The following is a 24,792-nucleotide window of genomic DNA, read 5'->3' as shown; positions in this document are numbered from 1 at the left end:
GCAGAAATACTCCGTTTTCCATGTGAGCCAGGGGAAGGGAGGAGTGGAAAACACTCAGGCACGATCTTGAAAATTATAAATCAATCAGCCTTACAAGCTGTTTGAAATCAGAATTAATGAGTGTTTGAAAACAACCAGAGAAACATGTTTAATTGAAAAAACTTAACGTGGCTTCAGTCATGGAAGGCAATGCATTTGCTTTCTTTGTCTGGGCAAAGCAAACACCACTGTTATTAGAATGTCCAAGAGTCAGCAACAGCATCTTGGAGGGACTTAACTACAGGAACCTGGCAAGCCGACTGGAAGCACCCTAAAAAGCCACCTAGCCTGGCATGATGGTAAAAAGCAGGCAAGTTTACCCTCCACAGGTTTCCTGTAATGGCAGAAGAAGGGAATGGCTCTTCCAGGCATGCTTCAGACCCTGATTTAGGAGAGCTGAGTGGTCTCTGAGCCCATCTTCCTTCATTTACCCTCACTGCTAGCATGTGGCTGGGGGAGATCAAACGTCAGCACTGAAAAAACCTACCCAAAACCCTCACCAGCATTCTTCATTACACAGAGACAAGCTAAACCACGTCTTCAGAATAGAGCAGCCAGGGAAGAGCCATACTCAATGGGTGGCACCAAGTGAGGCAAATTAATCAAATCTGGAGAAAAGTGACAAATCCCTAAGGGGCAGAGAAAAGCCAGACAATTAAGCTACTCAATGGTGGAATAAACTTATCTTGACGTGTGCAAGGTAACCAGATTAGAAGGAATAATGTACAACTGCGACCCGCGTTCCACTGCAGACAGCTCAATGACAGCTACATGCAGTTGGGATTAAGCAAGCAAAACTCTCCAAGAACGGGACAGAAAATAACAATTAAAGGAATGCCAACACCATAATGTCTTATTTTCCACCTTCACCTCATCAGCTACTGCAGGAAGTTCTAGATACTGAAAGAAAAAAAATAGAGCAACAAAATCAAAACAGCGAAGAGATGAATTTGTATTGATTTGTATTGCAAGAAGGGATATAGCAGACCTATTTCTTAGTGACCAGGATTATATCTTGTAACCACCCTTGCAAACACTGCTCACACGCATGAAGGAAGGCTCCCCTGGCCTCACCGCCCGCAGCCTTCACTCACCTGCTGCACTGCATCTCAGAGGACCCCTCACTGTTCCTCTGTAGGGCACAGCAAGTCCCAGTCGGCGTATCACACTTGGAAGAGTTGTCACGATGCAGCACAGCACGCAGGAGCGTTCTCACCTATTATTCCTGTTACATAACTCTGATCAAAATCCAAGAGCACCTCGCTGCTGTGCAGGGTGCGTACCCCGAACTTCTACACGCTGGAGCCACCCAGCTATCTCACTTCCCAAGATCCATCTTTCACGTTTAGCTTGAGAGACTCCACACACGCACATTTGAATTTTTCCCTGAAAAGATGGTAGAATTTGTATTCCTCAGCACTTATTGCAGCCAGCATATGCCACCAGGCAGCATCTCGTTAACATCCATTCATTAAGGCTGCAGCTCGATGCTAAGGTTCCCATTCCATACGTTGCCCTGTCAATACACGCTGTCCCTGCAAGCAGGCATGACATTTTGGATGAGGAGGCTCAGTGCAAGCAGCACGCCAAGGCAGCCAGAAAAACAACCGTGATTGCTATGCTTGTGCTCCCGTGTTCCTAGACCCAAGAGAACAAAACGTTCTCCCTGCACAGATCACCTTCTGTTGGTCCCACGTTCACTCGCACTAATTTCCCTTGGCTCACAGCAAGAGTCAGTCGAATTTCCTATCTTTAAGCAACATTTTGGATTGGCTTTTTAGCCTAGAAAAGCTCTGGAGCAAAACTCCAGACCAGAGTGGCTTCTGCTGGCTGGCCATGAGTGCACAAAGCATCTCTGGTCCTCAAACACCATGGCTCATTTTCAGAGTTGCCCTAGGCAAGTTTTAAAACCATGTTTCTGTGAATCATCCTAGCACTGTTTCTTCTAAAAAAAACAATCAAAAGAAAATACAATTTTGAAAACGACTTCTTATGATTGTAAAAGCTACTTATATTTATTGCTGCTAACTTCAACCTCAAGTGACCACGATTAAATATTAATCCGAATGACACCTCCTCCCTGATAATAATACCATAAGGCACTTCTGAAATCCAGTAGGTAGAGGCTGCTCTTCTGCTCTGCAGTTTTCCTCCAAGGATGTGGGAATAGATGCCTGCAGCATGGGAAAGAGCCACAGCCTGGGTGCAGCAGACTGCCCAATCCAGAGTGACTCGGGATGAATTCTCAGTCAATCTGGGACACTTCAGTTTTGACAGGAACAACCCAAGCCTCTGGATTTATGTAATTCCTTCTCGATGCCAAGCTGCAGCCAGCGGCCTCTGCCAAGTTTTGCTGTGATGGCTGGGGCTAGGAGGAAGCCAGCAAATCGCAGCAGAAGTCCAGATGCACGATGAGAAGCAAAGGAGGAGCTGCACCCTGTTAGGGTTATGCTTGCTATGCTGTTTTCAGACATCAGATTAAACAAGTAAAGCACTGTTAGTATATTTAACGAGGTGAGTGAGGATCAGATTCGGGGGACAGGACACATCTTGCAACAGAGCAAGTATTTTTGGTGGCAGCTAATAATAATTGGGCTTTTAATTAAAACGCAGTTGTCCATGAGCATCAGTTTGCTCTCTGCTACAAAGCATGCTATCTTTAGCCTGGAAGTTTCTCATTAAAAGCAAAACATTTGTTACCCACTGACAATATGCTCATTATGCAAAGCAAAACTTTTCATGCTGTACATTATCAAGGACTACGGGAGGAGACAAGCACCAAGCATACACACTGAGAAACCCACCGCAAAGAACTACTCAACAGAATTTTTCAGTTACTATTAATATCTTTACCTAATTGTAGGCATCTACTGTTAGACTTCACATTATAATGGATGGAAAATGCCCGTGCCATTCATAAATGTTATCTACCCTACTCCCTGCAGAAAATAAACCACCAAGCAATTACCTCCAGCAGAACAGCAGGAGAGCCGTTCCACTTGAAGTCATGGAGAAGGTATTACAGGTTTTTGCCTGTTTATTTTTACCACCGCTTTAAATCTTGCTTTTATCCACTGAGCAGAATCTTGTTCTCCTGCCTTAGATAACACAAGTGGTGTCTGGTGGGAGGCATCCGTATGACTTCTCTCTGCAGCTCAACCCGTGTGCCTCAGAGCACCTTTATTTCCCAGTCCTGGAAACTGATACTGCGCTATCAGTACTACACACAGCTGAAACAACTCAGCCCTTCTCCTCCATACAGATGGTGTCTGCATCTTGATTTTTATTTTTTTTTTTTAATGATTATCTTATTTCTATCTCTCTTTTATTCTTCTAAAAACCACTGATCTCACACGGCTCCTCGTTCCACGCCATTTTTCCCCTTGCACAGGAAGATGCCCTTGCTGGGTTGAAGAGCAATGTTAGACCAAGAGCAAACCAACACGGAGCACAGCTGGGAGCAATGTTCCCCTCTACAACATTGCTCCCATGAAAACCTGGCTCCTCCACGCAGCCTTAACAGCCCCAACAGTTTGCCTCGTGAAAAATGGAAATCTGCACTAATCCCTTGGATCAAAAAGAGGCTTAAAGCTGCAGGGATTTGGCTCTCCTAGGAGTGATTTTCTTACACAACTGCATGTGTTAGACCTTCTTGCTTATCTTTTTTTTTTTTTTTTTCCCAAATGGCATTTTAAAAACTTAGTTCACTTGGTTTATCCTTCCAACTCGCACTATGCTGCATTTGAAGTCTGATGCTTTCCTACAAGTCAAATAATTAGTACTTGCACAGAAAGTGCAGCAAAGAAAACCTTGTCATTTTTGCCATGGGATAGGAGCAGGTACCATTAGTAAGGAAGAGCTGGCTCTCAGCCAAGCAGCAGCTTCTAGCAGGAACTCTCTGGGGAAAGCACCGTGTCCTGCTCAGCCCATAGAATCCCAAGCATTCTCGAAGGCGAGCAGAGAGGCGTGGAGCATCAATTACAGGTTTCAGACTAAGCAAGAGGCGTTTTAACACAGCATCTTAACAAATGATACCTATCAGGCATCCTGGGAGCAGTTTATTCACTCTGCTTTATAAATAACTGGTCAGGAGCCCAAAAGGATGACATAATGTAGGAAATCCAAAGCAAAACAGAATCACTTTCTGTTTTTCACGCTTCTAAGAAAGACACAAACAAACAAACACCCTATGTTCCAGATGACATAAACACCCCTCCCTGTCCTTGTAATGGCCTGATTATGGGTTATCTCAGTCTTCTGCCTCATACCAAACTTTCCAGTATGACCAAATGCTTATCCAAAAGCTCCTAATACTTGCACATGCTTTCCAACATCCCCTCCTAACATTACATCATAGAATCCCCAGAGTCGGACGGGGCCTTTAAAGGTCATCTAGTCCAACTCCCCTGCACTGCACAGGGATAATCATCCCATAAGGAAACATCCGATAGGGCTGCCTTTTGACGGACGTGTTTTAATTTGCACGAGTCAACCAACTTGCTCACCGAAGCGGCACTCCCTTGGGAAAACATTCAAATGAGCTCTCCTATTAAATTAAAAAAACTACATCTGCCTGCAGTTGTTGAACAAGCACTCGAGTTCCTTTTACAACAGAGCATCGCCCCGTATTTACAGGGAGCGTGTTCCCATGCACTCCAATTATGCTGCTGCTAGAGAAATATCAGACCCCCGAAATGAAGGTTAACTGTATCTGACACGCAGGAACAGCGTATGAAGGTATTTAGGAGACCGCTCACATCACTTATGACAATATTGAATTTCCAGCAGCATGGAATTCAATGAAGAATAATAATCACAGGTTATAAAAGCATGTTTTAAAAGGATGGTGGTATAACTCAGCAAGGTAAAAATCCAAGGGAGGGAAGAAAAGAATAGATGTAAATATTAAGTACAACTATTTCAATCCATGAGTTCAGCTAAGTCTCATGAACCATAAGTGACTCCAGATGAAGACGCGCTGGGAAAGGGGCACTAGTGGAACAAGGACACATCTGCCAGTCTACACCATGATATCCCAGCACCAGCGTAGCAGGAATCAGCCATTTCAGCTCCTTTGCCCCATCCCTCCTATAAACAAGAGGTGCTGAGCACGGACCAGCTGCGCCACAGAGCCAAGGAGCCGTGGGTTGGGAAAAGCACCTCTGAGGTCAATGGAGAAGGGCAGCGTGGGACAAGAGGCAATGCATCCAGCAACAGGGAAATGGGGCAGGAAGAGAAGGGCGGTGCAATGTTAACAGAGCAGCATGAGTAGAGGGCAAAAAAAAAAGTGTTGTTTCCAACTGTAGGAAAAAAAAAGTCAATAAAGCCAATTACGACTGCTTTGGTAGACCTTCAGACCCAACAAGCAAATAAAATCTTCCTCCTGCATGAGCATGCACTCTGTGCTTTATTTGCAAGCAAGGGAAGGAAGGCTCTTCCTGATACGCACACACTGAGCTCTTAGTGCCAGCTTTTACATGCGGCCAGCCTGAAACCCAGCGCCTCGCGTGCCCCAAACGCACAGGGAACGCGAAACTTCATTACCCACTGCACACTGCCATCCAAAAAGCTCTTCCAGCCAGGCCAGTGACACTTGGCATGAAGGAAGCACTGCCACAGCCGGGGACGTGCGGGTTAACACGCCGCGTGTGGCAGCACCCGGCCCCAGAAAGACGGACACTTGCACGGTCATTCAGAAAGCAACTCCCAAGCCAGGTGCAGACTTCGGCCCTCTAATATCGCGAGGGCTGCATTCACAAGTGTCTGCAGAAACAGGATCTCTGGCTCTTGCTCCATTTCTCGCACTTGAAAGGAATAGTTGCAGATGACAGCAGAAGAGAAGCGACTGCCAATGGGAAGCAAGAATTTGTTGCAGGACAATTCGAACGTCAAAGCATTAATTAAATATGCAAAGTGCTCAGAGAAGCAGCAACGGAGAGGCAAAAACCAAATGCTGCTTCTTTTGCAAACAAGTGTGAACACAGAGAATAAATATATCTACCTTCCAAAGCGGGATTTGACTTTCTAATCCCTTGCCCACAGAATTTGTGCTCGCTTCTTCTTAAAACACATTCTGCAAGGAACTTCTCCGCAACATTAAGACAAGAAGTAAATATTTCAGTGTTTAGAAAAGGAGGAAAACTGTTTGTTGTTCAAGATTTCCTGAAGTCCTCAGCTTCGGCTCCTGTTTAATCCATGGGATTTACCAGTCTGTAAGTAAGCAGTGCTGTCTGTTACCAGACAGGCAGCAGGGAGCTCTGACAAGCTCCAAGCAATTCCAGGCATCATTCACAGGGTTTCAAATGAGACAGGTGAAAGAACAAGCTGAATGGTTTAAAGCAGTGTGGGCAGGATACAGAGAGCTGTGGCAATTTCATTATTACTTAAACATCTGGAACATGTAGGAGTAGCATGGGGAAAAAAATCCGGCTGTGCTGGACACTGCAGGCAGAGCAAGAGCAGCCTCCTCCAAAAGGCCTATGGCTTAAGCACAGCACAGAAGATAACCAAGCACAAGCACAAACAGAAGACGGGTTAAAATTCCTATTAATTTTCCTTCGGCTGAACCCATCAGAAAAATAATAAAAATAAGATTAACAATGAGCATGACTCTTGTGCTGCCCTTACAAAACACTGCTCGCGATAGACGTCAGGGCTGTTTTTCAGAAGATGGAGAGTACCAGGGATCCTACTTCACATACGGGCACGCTAACAGCCCATAATGGCACGAGGCCCGGGAGCACAGCAGGTTCCAGGCTAACAGATCAGGCTTCAGCCCTCGACACAGCAAATCCCTCCCGGCTCGGAAGATGGGTGTGTAAACCCTGATCCGCTCGGCTGGGGGCTGTGCAGCAAGCCTGTAGCACTCGGTTTATTTCCTAAATTAGAAGCAGGTGAGGGAGGAGAGAACACCCTTCCCCATGTAACCTATTCACCCTTCCAAACTGAAGCTGTGCGCCGTGCTGCCCCTGTGCTGGGACAGCTGGTTTTTCCTCCTGAAAACATGAGCACGGTCTCCCATTGTGTTATTTCAAAACATTTTTGCCTGTACTATTAGAATTCACGGTTAACTGCTCCTGCAACAACCCTTCTGCTCTGTAATCACTTCACACAAAGCAGATCTGAAACAACCTATTGCAAGCTGTTTACTTTTAGGAATATTTTGCAGAGATCAGTATTGCATTACAACTCCTTGCGTGCTTTTGCAATGGAGAGCAAAACCAGAGAGGCACGCGCGCCACGTGAACTGCTGATGAAAGATTGAGGGCTCTGAAACGCAGGTTTTACTTCTCACTGAAGGGACACAAAGCATGCACGAAGCTCACTCTGCATAAAGGGAGAAGAACTTTGGAGGAATGACCAGAATGAGCAAAAAGCAGCACCGCGTGGTTATTTTATTAAATTACCTTCAGTACATCTGAGGCGGCCATCGTTCAACGTAAGATGCCATGCTCCAGCTCCAGCCTCCTCCCTTCCTTCAGGCTCCCAGTAAAATTAGGCTTTGAATTAAGCTTCCAGTAAGATAATTACAGTTGGCAGGTATCTTTCAACTCTGATTTGGAAGCCAAAGAAGCAAAGCAAAGCAAAACAAAAACCAAACCGAGCATTACTCAACTTTTCTCAGAAACAACTTGTCCTGCAGACAAAGTCTGCTCACCAGTGGTTGTTTCACTCCATCTCTACTTGACTTGCACAGTAAACTTCACAAAAACACTGGGCAGGATCTCACTACATTTTCCTAAGACCCTCATAGATTACATAGGGGAAAAAAGAGCTTAAGTCTCACAAAGCAAAGCAAGCACCAACCATCAGTGAGAAAAAGACCTGCTCATAGACAGCGAGTTCTATGGAGTAAAGAAAAAAGGACCGCAGAGAAAAAAAAAAAAAAACGTATCAATGGCCTAATCCTTTTCCATCACACAGCTTCCACTGGGCTCTGGAGCTCTCGTCCTGCCCATGACTCCCAAGCAGAAATACCCTGTCCCCTCGGGGACACCCTGGGCTGGGAAGGAAAGCACTGATTTTGCCCCCAGCCTCCCCAACATTCTCCATGGCCATTGACAAGAACGTGGCACAATCTGTTGTTACCTGCGCTTCCTGCAACGAGTAGGATATACGTGTTTAAATCCAAGTTAATGTAAATCTTCCACGTGGCGATCCTAATCTTCTTCTGCATTTTCACTGGCAGCTATTTTATTAAAGAAAGCTCCCTTGTAATCAGTCGGTTACCATTAAATCCTGCTGATCTTCATGTAAATATAACTTTCTCTTGCTAAAAGCAGAGCTTCTTTTTGCAAACCCAGAGGAGACGCTGTTCCTAATAAATAATTCCATAGCTTCCCATACATTTAATTAATTCCCGATGGTTCACTGCTTTTTGTTAGAAAATGATTCTTACTGAAGACATATTATACTCTCTGATACATGTCAAACAGCAGCCAAACACAACACTTCACCCCCATTTGTTCCATACTGCTGCTAAAATAAAACCTCCCTGTACCACCACGCAGACTTTCAGGAAATCTGCATGGGACCAAACCAACACGCACAGGCCGAATGGGTGTAAATGGAGCAGTTTTAGTTCAGCCTTCTGCCGAAACACCTTCCCTTCTTCAGGGCCCACACTCCCCAGCCCGTGTTACCTTTTGCCATATAATGCACTCCTGGCTGTCAGCAGCAGCTTTCACATGCACAAGTACAGCGCACAGGAGTTTTCAAGAAGCCTCCATCCCAACCCTTGTTTTCTTTTGCATGCAGATCACGTGCTGACAAATCCTTTTAGATAATGCAGCCCACATATACAGCCTAAGCGTTCACTCGCACACCAGCATCCATTTGATACAACCCCGTGGCATTAAAAAAATTGTAGTAAAGAGCCGCAAGCATTTAAAGAGAGAACCTCGTTTTCCTAAGTGTTTGAAGCCTGTTCATCCCCAGCTCATTTCGTACAATGAACAATGCTGCCACCAGAAAGCCATTTCCTTCTGGCGTCCCCAGCTCAGCACTTCCACTCCCCACACTTTATCGTCCCCGTTTCCTGCTTTTGTGCTCGCTGCTGCCTTCAGAGGACGAGGAGGAGAGGCGGGAGAGAAATCCAGACGGAGCACTTGGCTCTCAGAACAGCCGCGTCAGGAAGCAGAAACGCACTGCACTGCTGATCTTTAACTTTCAGGCCAGAGAGCCAAAGTTGCCATGCGCAGAGAGGAAAGAGTGATGTCCTAACCACCACAGCTTCAAAAACAACAATCCTGTCCATAGGCAGAATGACAACAGAAAGAGAAAGCCATACCTACTATTTCTTCCTCTGCTCTCACCCTAAAAACAGAGGGTGAGGAACAAAAGCCAACAAGATTTGTCCGCAAACATCTTTTCCCAGCATAACTCTTGAAATTCCCTACAGGCTGAGGACGCTGCGCTGCTTTAAATAATAATCGAAGAGGACTTTGGATTTCGTAGGTGGCTCCGAGACCTTTGCCAGATTTCTTTTCCCACATATACATGCAAAGAGGGAAACGGATGGATCATTCTGGAGATGAGTCACTAGCGAAACGACCGAATAAACCCTCATCAAATGCTGTGGGGTTTGTGTTTAACATTCTTCAGCTCCTTTTTTGGAGTATCTGGCAAGGCTCCGGCAAGCGGTGAGTTTATTTGTCAGTGAAATAAATCTAGAAGTGCTTAAATATTCATTTCAGCCTCCACTTATCTGTTCATTCTGCCTCCAGTTTGCTCCATCCCGAAGCTGGCAGGAGGAGAAAGGAAAGCAGATAGCCACCGAGAGTCGGGCAACTGCTGACACTGAAAACACAACCCAAACAGGCTTCCAGAACGCCAGCCCACGCGAGCTGCTCGGGCAGATCTGCTGCTGCAGCTCCTTCTGGCTTCTGAAGATCACCCAAAGTGCTGCACAACCATCCACAACGCCCCAGTGTTTAGGTTGGCTTTCATTTCTGAAGCACTCAGTACCAACATCTTTTCACTAAAGGCCAATTAACACATTTTAAAAGAGGGAAAGAGTGAAAGTTAAGGGCAAGCAGGTATTTGGTGCACAAGGCAAAGCAAAAGGAGCTGGCAGAAACAAAAGCTGTACTGCTGCCACGGTCTATCTTGCACTTTACTGACCCGTTTCTCCACAAAAATCTTTGCTTGCTCATACACACTTCCGAAAGCACAGATATCACAGCCGCTGTCATCCAATCCAACCTGCAGACAAATCACTAGTTATCTCAGAAGATGCAAAAGGCACCAAGCCTGGAATCACAGGCAGCAGCTCCACCCGCCAGCACCACTAATCTCAGGACATCAGGGGACGCTGGCTCTTCATTTGAGCAACTGTCCTGTACCTTCACACCTCCTGCTAGTTATTTAAAAGCTACAACAACCAACGTTAGGATTGCAAAGGCACTTCTAGTTACCACGTATACTTATTCAGGGACGCAGGCCTTTCTTTAGCTTACTTTTCACGAGTGCACACACTTATACTATCGCAGCTCTCACATCTGCACAGAGTATACAATTTCTTTTGCGTCAGCGGATACCATGACTAAGTAGCCTGAGAGCTAAGCAGTTTCGTGGCAATCGATGCTTTCTGCAAGTCATCTTACCCACAGGATTTTGCTCAGTCTCGTGGTACCGGGTGAGCAGCAGAGCTGGGTGGGAGCTGCAGATGGGAGCCTGCAGCCACCAGCCTGCATCTAAGCGGTGCACGACAGATGGCCCACCACCGCTGACTCTGATAGCCAGGCAAATACCATTTTGTGTCACTTCCAAATGACATGTGATAGTTTCCGAGATGAAAAAATGTGTATGCAGACACATCCATATGGAAAACCAGTGCTATCAATCGGCCTAGAACACAATCTGTGTACGAAAATACCTATCATAAAGGTTCTCCTTAGGTGCTTGCATTTACTTTCTGTTCTGAATTTTTCCATTGTATCTGCATTCAATTAACAAAAAGACATTCCTCCTTAGCTTATAAAGCATTTGCCTATGAGAGAACAGCTGGGGTGAACTTGCTTGAAAAACAGAAACACAGCAAAGCAGCAGCACTGCTCTACTGGGGCACTAGGCTCTCGTGAGTTCAACCGAGCACCCAGTGCAAAAGCGTGACCCCAAATCTGCAAATCCTACATTTATTTTTGTCATATAAACTGCAAGCAAGCCTCAGCCAGGTCTACCAGCAATTCAAATTCAGGAGGGCACACTGAGGGGTGATAGGCAGTCACAGCCTGCAGGGCTCTCCCTCACCTTTCAGAAGAGAGACGTTCCAGCTGGCTGGATGCTACTGACCCCTGATGCTTACAGCGCTGCTGGCTGATCACTGCTGTCACGGCATGCTGTCCTCAGCTAAGGAGAGATGGAGACCCAATGAATACAGTGCAAAATTAACGTAAACGTTAAATTTGGAGGAAAAAAAACCAGTATTCTGATTTACAGCACGTAAGGAGGAAGGAAGAAAATCTGGGGAAGAATGCTATTTACAAACTTCAAGGAGCAAAAAAATGCAATCTTAAGTGACCGGCTCCGCAAGTTCATTTTTCTGCTAGCTTCAGAGTCTAAAAATAAGTTTGTTACCAAAATAAATCATTAAGTGTATACACATGAAAACAAGTTTCCACACTAGCACGCATTCATATGCCACAGTCACTGAACAACAACATGCAAGGAGCGAGTGCACTCACACAGGGCCCAAAATTCACTATTTAAATCGGGCAGCCAGCTCCTTACAGGATGAGAATCCCTCATTTCTCTGCAGGCAGCAAACGTACAAGCACTTCTTTAGCACTCAGCTCAGAGGAAGACTGGCAAACACTTTAAAAGAAAGACAGACAACAGCATTTTCCCCATAGGTGAAATAATATAAAAGCAAGAAACCAGCAGAACAGCACAGGCAAAAGGAGGCTTGACCCTTCCAGCCCTCTGCTCTCATCTGTGCTGCAGAAATAAGATATACATATTTTTTTTTGCACAGCAATCTTTCATTACACTCCTATCCTTTCCAGAACGGTTGTTACCCTATCAGCTCAGCTGGGGATGTATGGAAGCAAACAGAGGAGCTCATCTCAGCCCTGCAGGTCCCACTTCAGCTGGCTTTGGAGATCACTGACCATGAAGAATGAGCACCAAAAGCAGCCACATCCCATCTGTCTCAAGGTCCATCCCATGTAGTACTCAGTACCCAATAGCAGCTGAAAGCAAGCCCCTGAGAGAAGGTGCATACAGCTCAGGGCTGCCCGCTGTGCCCTCCCAGCAGAGCACGGCCTTCCCAGTGCAGAGCTGGGGAATCCCAGCCTTTGCTGAGGACATGGTGCTGGCAAGCAAGCTCCACAATGAAGAAAGCATTTTGGCCTAAAGTTAACCAAGGAACTTCTTTAAGGGATTTTTTTGTCTGAAGAGCCCTTAACATGTTACATCAGTAAAGAGGAGAGACCCAAGCTGTAACTTCTGGTTGCCTAGGACTCTGCATATACCACACACACCAACTGCCTGCCCAAAGCTAGCATGAAAGTGCTCCCCAGCCTTGGCTACAAGGCTCTTTTGCAGCAGGCACAGTGCCTTACCAGCACTACATCTGCTGGCCTACACAGGTGGCTCCTGCCCTGTGGCATCCTGCCAGCACGCAGCCTGCCAAACACCCTGTGTGCCCATGCAAGTGGCAACACGAAGCTCCATGGAAATTCACGCTGCCTAGGGTTTGCAGGTCTGCTGCACAACACAGGGCACTCTGGGTGGTAGAGAGGAAACAGAAATACAAACAAGCCTCAGTCCTACAAAGCAAGCACATCAGTGGGGCTACTAACCCCCAAAACCATGGGAGGAAGCTCATTCCCACAGCTCTTGCTCACAGGGCCAGGCATTGCTCCCTGCTCCCCAACGCCCGGCAGTGCCACCATGAGCCCGTGGCCTCCTGCACCCAACCCCTGGCCCACGCTCAGCAAGCAAAGGCTCATCCACAAAGCTTCATCCTCAGCTCCCCTACAAAGACACGCTTCTGAACCAGCTAGAGCTATACCACAATCAAATGTAATTCCGTTCTTCCTGCTGCTGTTGCCTTGCCTTTGCACACCTATTTGTCTGCCTTGCAGTTTCAAATGCTGGAGTGCCAAGCAGCATTCCTGAGCGTCAGGCAGACATCTACCACAGGTGATGATTATTTGGCCATAACACCAGCTTTCAGGTCATTACTGGGAGAGAGAGCTTGGGGAACAAGTACCGCGTGCCTGCAGAGATCAGAGGAAATACAGCTCCTGCCTGGCTAAGTGGAGCATTAGTGTTTCCACCTGAAAAAAAAAGACAGGAAGAGTCGGTGAGGTGCATTAAACAAACTCACTGCAGTTCTCACCTTTCTGACTGATCTCCAGTGCTGCAGAGAAGCCTGAAACGCACACCAAATTCTTTCCTTCCTCCTCCCGGCCCTTAGCTTATGATGCGGCTCTGCATGACTCAACGGACAAATCTCTCAGCTGAACACGGCCCAATTACATCTCAGCCTTTAAAAAGAGCAGTGCACAAAGAACCAGACCCGCGTTTCGGTGCCTCACGCAGCCACCAGCACCAGGAGGAGCCCAGCCCAAGAGCAAGCTTCAGGATGTGCCACCACCACCCCCGGCTGCAGCCTCTGCCCTCACTGTTTGGCAGGCTCAGTGCTTGCACTTCCAGCTGCTGAAGGAAAAGCACTCCAACAGCCAGCTTTCTGCCAGCACAACCTATCCCAAACACCTCTGGTCCAGAGCCTCTCACTCAGACGGCTTTGACTCACACTGCACACCACGTAGAGAACAGAAGGAAGTATTTTATCATTTCTGCCTGCTTGGCCACACACCTTGAGAGAGTAATGCAAACCACGCAGGTACCCTTACACAATCCCTCCCAACAGTCAGTGCCTCCCGGAGGTCTCCTTAGCACTTGCTGCCTCCTGCCCACATCTCCAGCCTCGTGCCACCAGCATCCCTCTGCCTTGCCATCTCCTTCCATGCACTTACGAGCAGCTGCAGTGTGCCCACACGGCACCATTTCTCTTCTCACTGATACAGACTCCTGATGGTGATGGCACAGAAGCAACTTCACCAGGATCTGCCCCTATCCCCAAAGTGATAAGAAACCAATCTTTGTACACAGCAGTGTTAAGGGAGAGCCCCTAGTGATGCCCATGCCTCCAGTGCTGGGCGTCGCGCTGCCAGCCACTACCTAGATCATCTCCAATGTCTCTGTTCATGCAAACACAGAGAAGCCCTGGGTGCTGGCCTGTGTGAGGCTGCCAACAGGGCAGCAGAGCACCCAGGAGCAGGGTGGGTATGGGAGCCATGCACCTTCACGCAGCAGTCAGAGGGTTGGAAGGGCATGCTTTCAGCTTACTGCGCCCTTTCATATGTCCGTGATTATGGCTTTCATGGTAATAGCCACCAAAAGCCACCAGAAATCCTTCTTCTAAAGCACTTAACAGTATTAAAACCCACTGTATCTCTAAACATTCAGAAGCTAAATCCCACAGTTACTAAGCTCCGTGACTTCAGCAATACCAAGTTTTGTCTCCAAGGCATCGAATGCAAAGCACACAAAGGGCCTAAACCTAATCTGCATTGCTATTTACATAATTTTGCTATATGTAAACAAATTAACATACCCACAATATTTGATTGTGCTTCTGCCTTCCATGACCAATGAGTCAGATTTGCTTGTTTACAGTTATTAGCAGCAGAAAGCCTCCGTCAATCAGCAGCAGCAGGGAGGGAACGGCTGCAGCAGGCACTGGGAAATGCACCCAGGACTGCACCAGGAGCGGTAACATTGGCTGCAGGCAGGAACAGGAAATGCTCTTCTTCAGAACAACCAACTTAAAAATAGTCCTTGGGAAGCACATCTGTTGGGAGAACAGAACTAAGCTACTGAGACTCAAGTCGATCGAAGGATTTAGAAAAATAATCCAGATTTCACTGGAAGAAGATGCCTCAAAGCTAAGCAAAGGGTTTATTTTCTATTTTTCTGACCACCCCAAGGCACAAAACAGAGTCCTGCCGTGCTGCATGCCACAAGGGCACCTCTGGCTGCACCAAGCCTGCTTGGGAAGCCGCAGTCCCAGCAGCACCGCAGTGACCACCTGGTGCACATCAGCACCATGCCACTCTCCAGCTCTATCTGGAAGCACGATCGAGGCAATTGTTAAAGGCAGCTGCATGCAGCACCAAGCGGGACAGACCTCTCAGTTTCCAGGTAAGTACAGCAAATGCAGAACTGTGATTTAAAGCAATATCAAATGTCACCCTAGAGCATCCTCAGTGCCCAACCAAGCCCACCGGACGCGTTGGTTTATCTCCAGGAGGCCCCATAGAACACAATGGTTCCCAGCCCACGAGCCCAAGCACTGAGAGGCACGTGCCACCATACAAAGGCAGCTCCTGCCTTCTCTCGCTCCCCTGACATTCAAATGGAGTTACAAAACCAGCTGGGCAGTCTGAGGCTACAACAAGGTGCCTGTGTCTCCCCCAACACTGTTTCTCCCCTTGAATCCGAGGCCAGATCAGCGCTCGCACACAGCGTACCTCAGCTCACTTTGCACTCCTACAAAGCCTGCTCAGCACAGAGCATATGAGCTAGAGTTTGATGACCTGGCACCAAAGAAGCAGACTGTGAAGCACACGGGTCACTTTTCCACAGCTAGGTACCCTCAGCATTTTCAAAGCAGTAAGATCCATTTCCATACAGAATACGTCCCAAGCAAGTTCACGAGCTGTCACTGGCATTGTAAGAAGGAAAGGAGAAAGAATGAATAGGTTATAGCTGGGAAAGAGAAGAACGGGACACTGAATGTCTGGAAAAGCACAGAGGACATCACTGTGCTCGTTCACAGAGCCCAGCAGCTCTTCTGAAAAAGGAAAGGGCTCTGATGGCAAGAAAAAGCAAGTGGCTCTTTGTGCGCCTTCCCAGGGTCACGGAGCTGCTGGGAAAGAAGGGTGCAAGAGAAGAGAGAAGATACTGTCATGAGGATGATGTTCTCCAGCATAGTCTCAGCTGTGACAGCAGTAGAATCACTTACATTGCCAGAACCAAGTGCTTTATGTCCAAACCAGGTGTTACAATGAGAAGCGTTGCACCCATGGGTATCTTTGGAGGGCAGGCAGGAGGGGAAAGCCAGCCATACAACAGCTACTTGCCTTTCTCTCATTAATCACCTGATAACACCAGGAGCAAAGAAATTCCTCCTCCCATACCACAAAACCCCACAAAAACAGAAGTCCTCAGCCCGCAGGGTTAATGAGCATCCTCAGCAAACCCCACCTCCTTCTCCTGCCTCCTCACTGCTGCCCAACCTGTTCTGCCTACAAATGGAGAACAGGGCAGGGCTGCATGGGTTGGGACCCATCTTCCCCACTGGCAACAGCGCAGCGTGCTGATTCGGCCACCTCTGCTATTGCTCCAACCTCAGCACCCTGCACCAAATGCCACGGGCACCGCGCAGGCCTGACTCAACAGGAACTGCATCCAAACCCCGAGTGCAGGGATCAGAGGACAAGATCCGCGCTGGCAGCCCGGCAGAAAGGCGAGGAAGGATGGCTCACCGTGCACCCACACCCTGGGCAGCACGGGGCGGGCAGGGAGCTGGGAGGGCCGCAGCGGGCCGGGCTGGGTGTGCAGCCCTACATGTCGCTGGGTGGCTGAATCAGCACCGGGCGGGCGGCCGCTGGCTGCTGACACAGACCTGTGGCGAATCCCTACCTTCGTGATGAGGAAGCTCTGGGTGACTGAGTCATCCTCCGGCCTGACGCCATTCCGGGAGCACAGCATCCATCCCCCTGCCTCGGGCCCAAAAATAGCTTCCCAGCCAAAACCTGCAGTCATCGTTCAAAGCCCAGACGCTTTATTTACACTCGGTAAGAATTACTGTGCGTTTCTGACACTGCTAAGAGTCAACCGGTGCTTACATTATTTGGCTAACAAAGAAGGCCATTTAACTGCCAGAGCTGCACGAAGCATGCGATGCTTTCTGACCCACATAGAAGCTAACAATTTGCATTTTATGGAGCCATTTTGCATAGACAACCAACCTTAAACAGCCAAAAACACGCCGTACGAAAATTAATAATTGAAAAGCAGTCGTCAGCACTGTTGTTCGTGTTCCAGGTAACTCGCACAGCTTGTTGAATTGTGGTATTAAGTTTCTAACGACCTTCTGGGAAGCTGCTCACCTCCGGAGGTATTTTTAAGGCCACGGCTCCCAGAACAAACAACTGCAGAGGAAGCACAGGAAAAAAAAGCCAGTCACAAAGACATCAGCCTGATCCCTGGACTTGGGCTGAAGAAGAGACCTGGACTTCATGGACCACTGCAGGGCAGGACGAGCTGCTCAGCCCTCTCTCCAGGCTTCTGCCCCAGATTTCTGCCCTAACACCAAACAGATCTCACTCCGTGCAGTCCCCACACACCTCCCGGCACATCTCGGAAGCTCCAGCTCACGTTCACTCAATGCACTGGCCTTTCAACTATTTCCCTGCTAACACCCGAGCATCTCTTGTGGAAGAGAAAAGGCTCAAGAGACTAGCGCATAAACGTAAAGGCAAACAAAAACTCCAACAGGAAGCCTGGGATTTCCCAAGTCTTAGGGAAATTAGGTCCTCCAAATCCCATTGCAACCCAGTGAAGCATCAAGAGCATTATTTTCCATTATGCTTGTAAAAATCCCCAAATAAATGCACAACCAAACATAGCTTGACAAGGCCAAGCATTTATTATTCTCATAAACGCTGTTACTAAGCCTGAGGCCTCTTATTCCATTTTTTTTCTTTTTTTTTTTTTTTAAAAAAAAGGAAATACTCTGCTCTTGCCAAAACGCCAAAGACGCAGAATGCTAGTTATAGGAAAATCCACCTCAGAGTCAGCTCCTGTCACTGGGGGAGAACAATAAACAAACCCCATATCCTCAGCTGACAATCACCACGATCTGCCCGTTAGCCTTGCGTCATCCGTCGCCGCTGTCAGGCCGATGGAGTCTGTCTGTTCGTGTTGGGGATGACAGTCGCTCCGCGCTGCTGACGTTTTTGCTCAGGGCTGCGCCGTGGTCCCTGGTACACAATCTGCTCCAGAACATGCAGACTGGCTCTTGCCATTTCAAAAGCTTTCCTGGCAGATTTCTGCAGTCTGGAGCAGGAAGATTTCGGGCAGCCAGGGGCTGATTTATCTCTGCTCAGACGCCTGCGGGTGTAGTTCTTGCAGCTCTTCCAAACAAATCATTTTCACTGTGAGGGCAAACGAAGGCTCCCCCCCAAACCTAATTTGTTTGTTTTTAATTAGTATCCTCTGCTGCAAACGTTTCAGACAAAAGAAATGCCCTCCCTCCTCCCACAAGCATTTAATCTCAAAGACATACCTTATCTAACACGACTGAAGTAGAAAGGAAATGGCTTCTTTTTATTTTTAAGAGAGGGAAAACAACAGAAATTATCTCATAGGCTCGCCCATCAGGAGGTTTGGATTTTCATTTCAGTAGCACAGGCCAGCCACCTTTACGTGACGGGGTCCCACATTTGACAACCAGAGAGTAATTAAAAAACATACATCATAAGGAAAAACTAACTGCTTAAGAACTCCGAGTGGAAAAAACAACAGAGACAACATTAGAAAACCCCGGCTGCCTTTTCTTTCACCCACGAACATAAGAAATCCCCAAAATACTCATACGAGTCCCTCCTCCGTGCGCTTCTGAGGTAGGTGAAGGGGAAAGCGGCCAGATCTGCTCCCCTGGATTGGGTCTGACTTATTCAGCAGCTGCAGCTCTGCTCTTTCAGATTGCTGCAAAAATAAATGCTCAGAAGAGAAAGCTGAGCCTCCGGGCATCCACCAGACCACAGCTCCTGCGTGCATACCTAACAAGCGTAACAGCACTGGAAGAAGAGAGCAGACCCCGTCCTTCAGCAGCACGTGCCTGCCCACGAGCGGAAGCCCAGCCACAGCTTCAAACGTCCACTCCTGCCTCGGAGCATCCTGCTGCTGCTGGGGGCGGCTTCCAGGGAGGCAGGGCTGCGCAAATCCATCTGCAGCAGAGACCCAGCTCCTGCCTGTTTCGTCAGCGCGCTTAGTGCGCATCGCCTGCCTTCACGTGAAGACACAGCTGAGCTGACGAGCGGACCCGTAGGCAAAATCAAGCAGCAGGGTGCAAGCTGGCTATGGCCTGAAGAGAGAAATGTCTTTGCCGTCCCCTGAAGTTAAGGCTGAAACGGGCTTACAGCCCATTACCAGCTGTAAGAAGACAGCCTTGGTTTTGTTTTACCGAGCAATTCTTTGCTCCAGCTGCTCCCTGGGAAAGACATGCAAACACCTGATATTTAGAGCTGTACTCAAGCATTCATAACAGGGCAGAAGGAATTCTCCAAACCGACAGGCAAAGTGCCATCAAGCCCTTTTCCCCAGCACCGGGGCACCAACATCAGCGTGCCACCCAGGCACCCGCACAGCTCACGGCAAGCGCTGCTGCCACCATAGGAAAGACAAGAATAATTTGTTCCTCCCTCTGTGCCTTCCCGCTAAATCAATCCGCCTGTATCCCAAACTGCACAGGCTCTGCTAATCTAATTAGCTACGAGTCTAAGAACACAGAGGTCTGTTTGTCAAATCCACAATTACATTAAAGTTGTCCTGCTTTTATTAAGAAAAACTTGGAAAGAGATGAGATAAAAATAGGAAGGAGAAAGATCTGACAGGTAAGTCCCTCCCCTCCGCCGAATGAAAAGCTGTCTTTATGCGGGCACTCATAAATCGGGCAACTTGGATAAACTTCTCCTTGTTTATTATGAAAGCACAAGTTCACCAAGGTCCTTTCATGCCCTGACGTATGACTGGGTTCCAGCTACGTCTCATTTCACGGAGTCAGAGGGTGAGGCGATGGTATTTATAGTTCAGGGCTAGAATTTTGGTTAGAAACAACATAGTTACAGCCCTCAATGCCCAACACACCCTTCTGGGAAAATGCCCACCTGCGTATATATAGATCCCGCAATATTCTTCCTATTGAATATGCATTTCAAGTGAACTTGCTTTTTACCCATCAATTTTAGAAGAAGATAACGTCTGTTGCTTTCTGATCGAGAGACAGAAAAAAAAAGCAGAAGCCACTTTACAGCAAGAAGAAAGACCCTGACGTGATCCCGATGCTCCACCAGACACACTCACCAGGCCTGAGTTTTCAGTAGCCCCTCAACTCCGCTCTTGGCAGCACCCAGAGCACAACCCACACGCCAAGAGGAGCATCCCTGCAGGCAGCTCCGAGCACAAGCAGTTACAGCAGGCAGAGCTGCACAACAGGAGCAGGCAGAAAGGATGGTTTCCTTGGTTCTCCCTTTGAGGCAAGGTACAGCAGACACGCAAGGAGATGCTGCTGGATTAACACTCTGTTGCAAAGATCTTATCCATACGCAGTGCCTGGCTGTTTTCTATAGCATCATTATGTAAGTGTCTCTATTTTTAAAACAGACAGAGAGCATTTGTCTGGTCACTCTACTATTATCCCACTCTCAAAACCAGCAAGCTGAAATTCCACCCACTTCAATCATAAATTCACTGGCATAAAGGTGCAATAGCTGTAGAAAGGGACGAGACAAACACTTTCCATCTTCTTTAAAAAGTGAAAGTTCCACCCATTCTAATCAACAGGATGTCAGAACAATAAAGAACGAATGAACAAACCCTTGGAGGGCTTCTTTTAATCCCCCGAATGTAACAGCCATTACCACTACGGCCCACACAGACACCTGGACCACAGCACAGATGCAATTACTGTCGATTAATTCACAGTCAAAAGCCCCCGTTTTCCTGCTACACGCAGTAAATCTGGAATCTAGAAGGCAACTTGCTAACACCCACCCATTCACAAAGTGCTCCGGGATGGCGTGCTGAAAGCTAACCAGAAGACCAATTCAGGCAGGCAGGCATTGTTTTCCCTGCACAGCACTGCATTTATTGGACTCTGTTTTTCCCAACGTCAAGTCATTTAGCACGATTTTTCAGTTCTGCTCCCCACATCCTTCCACGTCCCCCAAAATGTGGCACCAGACACCTCACAAAGGCTTATTTTGGCAGCAACTTCAGACAACACCAAGTGACTCCTTGTAGTCCGCGTGGTTCTGAATCAAGACTTACTGAAACCTATGTAAAGGATGTACAGCTGTAGAAATCTCATTATTTCTTGGTTTTGAGCATTTTTTGTTGGATATAATTGCCTAACGGTGACAGGCATAATGTTAAGGAACCATGAAAGGTGACTGTAAGCAGGGCTGGAAGCATACCTTACTATAACATACTGCAGTTATCTTTATATGCATTCTAAGGCTTGTCAGCATCCCCAAACAGTACTTGTCCGTTGAAAAATCTAGAAAGGAAAATTATCTTCCAGAACTCAGATAATAATCACAAGACCCGCATCTCAAACAGAAAAATAGAATAAAATTCTTTTCATGGTGCAATTATACTGGAAATTCACCTACGCAGGATGCTGTTAATACTGTGCCACAAGGGTTTTCCAAACAAATTTGGCAATGGCAGAGAAGATGGCCCACGGGCAGCCCGTAAACACAACAGCCTCCCTGGAACCACCAGTCCAAGGACCTCCAGAGCCAGGACTGCTGGAAGCCTTGCCAGGACAGGGGCTGCTCTGTAGTGGCAGTTTGCCCCTGCCCCTGGAGGTGCCCCATCAGAGAACAGATACTGAGCTAGACAGAGCTCTGGGCTCACCAAGAGCAACCGCCCTCATTCAAAGCACAAAGAACTGAAGAAGTCACCAACCTGGTAATACACTGGAGTGGAAGCAGACTAGCACCAGCAGAAGAAATGCAGTCAGTAACTTGAGAGCCGTATCACATTACACACCACCTCCTCTCTGAGCATCCTACAGTAACACGGCCTGAGCAGCATCACCTATTCCCCAAAGTACCTTTTCAGACTGCAGCACACCCAAAGTGTGCTTGTGTACACTTCCTTGCAAATATGTGATACGGCACAAAGATAAGCCAGTAGCACAGTAATACACACTTACAAGCGCCTGTGAAATCCCACTGCAATTAGATGCCTGCTTAAACACAGGCAGCGAGGAAATAAGTACCAATAATTAAAACAAACAAACAAAAAAAAACCCTTTCCAGAATATTTTTGGATGCGTATCCAAAACACAGTGCTGTTCTACCATCTGCCGAAGGACGGATGAGCAGCATGCAGGAGGGTGCCTCACCTTTCCCTGTGCCAGAGGCAGGCTGGAAGTGCTCAAGCTCCACACCTACACGAAGGCCTCCAGAATACTGGCTGACGAGAGTCAGTCATTCCCTGCTCCCCCCGTGGCCTGACGCCGTCACATACTGTAACAACAGCAGGCATATGGCACACCAGGGTATTTCTAGAGCAACGTCCGCTTCCACGGCCCCAGAGCCCGCACGAGATGGCTGCACTAAGAGCTCCACCACGGAGCGGATCCCCAGTAAGGCTCCGCACACCTAGACTCCAAAGCGGTGCTGCCCTAACTCGGCCGCACGCTGCTCTGCTCCCTGTGTAGGAGTCAATTCCTCGCAGCGCAGCCTCCCACCTTCCCCTTTTTCTACCAGTTCCCACCTCAGCTCTGCCGCACCGGCGATGCCTGCATCACGCAGCCCATTCCGCCCCGGCCTCCTCTCCAAGCAGATCCAGGGAGAAAAGCCCGCAGATCCCTCCTGCCGCAACGCCTCTTCCATGACAACAGGAGAGGACGGCCAACTTGAAATGGGCAGCTTGAGGGGTTGCCAGCTTCTGCAAATGCGTTTGCAGTGATGTTTTTCTTACTCAGAAAGCTTCCAGCCAAGCTTTGGTCATCCTCCAGCCGTGTCACAGCTCAGGACCGAGCGCCCCGGGCACCATGGGCTGGGCACGCAGGCGCCGCAGCGGCCTCTGCTCACCAGCTAAGTGAAGCTGCAAGGACTTTGCCCGTGCACACGGGCTGCATCTAGCACACTGCAGGAGCTCCTGGAATACATACAATCAATGGGAAGCGTGTCATAATGCTGAGAAGTTTACCAAAATCTGTTTGCTTTGTCACCACGTCCATTCCTTGCGTTTTGTCAAATATTTGCCGCGTGCTCACCGCAGCACATCTCTCTGATGCAAGCAGTCACTCTAATCCACGATGTCATAAATATCATTTGTTTACCCAAAGTTGAACGAGCATTTCAACCTTCGTTAATCTGATTGCATAACAAACTACAGCAGCCTTAAATAACCAAGCTGCTGTCTCCAGGACGGATTAGTCGAAATCGCTCACTTCAGCACCCTGCTTCTTCAGGAACAGTGAAGCTAGAGCGGAAGGAGAAAACACGAGCACCTGGCTGCTGCCGTGCTGGCTGCAGCACGAGACGCGTGGCAGCGTGCAGATGCCACATCATAACTTCACACCTGGCCCAAGCCGCTAGCACGAGCTAAAGCGAAACATTTTCAGCCAGAAAACAACTTTGTGCAATTAACATTCGTCCTGTTCCACCTTATTCACAGCTATCGCGCAGGCGGGGAAGGAAATGATAAGCACGGATTTTCAAAACAAGTAAGCGCACGCACATAAACAAAGGGCATCACTGACATGGCAGATCCCATCACAGCTTATCGGCCGCGTGATGTCACACCCATACATTACAGCTTAAAGCACCAGCCCTCCGGATCAACGCTCCGCTGCCAGACACCGCTCCTCCTGCCCGCGCCGCTTTGGAAATAAACACGCGCAAAGCGCCTCCCGAGACAGAGCAGCAGTTGGAAGATTCTTTAGACGTGATGATTTATAATTATGCTGTGTTACACCACCAAAGAGCCTTACCCAAATCAAGCCGCCTCATTATACAACACTCGGGATAATATACGGTTAAGCAGCATCGACGCGCTCAGCGTGTACCGAAGGGCAAACACCTCCAGCCCCCGCACATGGGAGGCTCAGGAGCACAGAGCCTGGCAGTGGCCGTCAGGCAGCGGGCTGGGAAACCCAAACCCAGATACACGCAGAGCTTTGGGCAGTGTTTCCCCTGAAATCTTAGCAAATGGGGCACGGGGAAGGTGAAGGCCAGGCGAGCAGGAAAGCAGAGGGCAAGGAACATGCTTCAGCATCTCTCACTTCCCACCAGTCTGTCATCAGCTCCTGAGAAATCAAAAGACAGCATCAGGGCAAACACAAAACCGCCCATTGATCGCAGCCGGCCTTCTGCAGCACACAACCAGATCCATCTGAACGCTGCCCACGGCAGCAGCCTCTCCGCTCCCCAGAGCAGCCAGGCATCAGCACACAGCTCTGGCCCGGCAGCGTCTCAGCACCTCTGGGCTTCACCTGTGAGGGACGGAGAGCTCAGCACCCAAGCGCCAGGCTCACCATCCGCTCCAGCCAGCCCGTGGTGCCACGACTGCGTCCAGCAGCAGGGGCGGGGGCACGGGGAAGAAGGGGGCACGGGGAAGAAGGGGGCACGGGGAAGAAGGGGGCACGGGGAAGAAGGGGGCACGGTGCAGCTCGGGCTTTCTGAGCCCTCCGCCGGCCCCGGGCTGACACCTACAGGTGAGCGCGCGGCGCGGAGTGCCGCCGGTTCCCGCCGCTGCGATGCGCTGGGTGCCAGCCCCTCGGAACAGGAGATGCGTGTTTATTTTCTCTATCCGCGGCCCTGCGGCGTACAGCCCGCCGGGGCCGTGCTTCCCGTCCCTCGGGCTCCCGGCGGAGGGCCGCGAACAAGGCACAGCCGCCCGGCCCGGGCCCCACCGCCGCCCACCGCCTCCCGG

The 24,792-nt window shown here is 48.6% G+C and overlaps 1 protein-coding gene across 1 annotated transcript in view; it reads right to left on the bottom strand.

The window, feature by feature from the left end:
- Positions 1-13,728, bottom strand: part of C7H1orf21 (chromosome 7 C1orf21 homolog) — a 77,333-nt gene extending 63,605 nt beyond the window's left edge. Inside the window, exons 1-2 of the mRNA XM_021405559.1 lie at positions 13,385-13,728; positions 11,290-11,388 (exon numbers count right to left, since the gene is read on the bottom strand). The gene's annotated coding sequence lies outside the window, so the exon portion shown is untranslated. The remainder of the gene's footprint in view (positions 1-11,289; positions 11,389-13,384) is intronic.

The sequence above is a fragment of the Numida meleagris genome, chromosome 7 (assembly GCF_002078875.1).
Source record: "Numida meleagris isolate 19003 breed g44 Domestic line chromosome 7, NumMel1.0, whole genome shotgun sequence".
Lineage (NCBI taxonomy): Eukaryota > Metazoa > Chordata > Aves > Galliformes > Numididae > Numida > Numida meleagris.
This window is presented reverse-complemented; position numbering and strand designations above follow the sequence as displayed.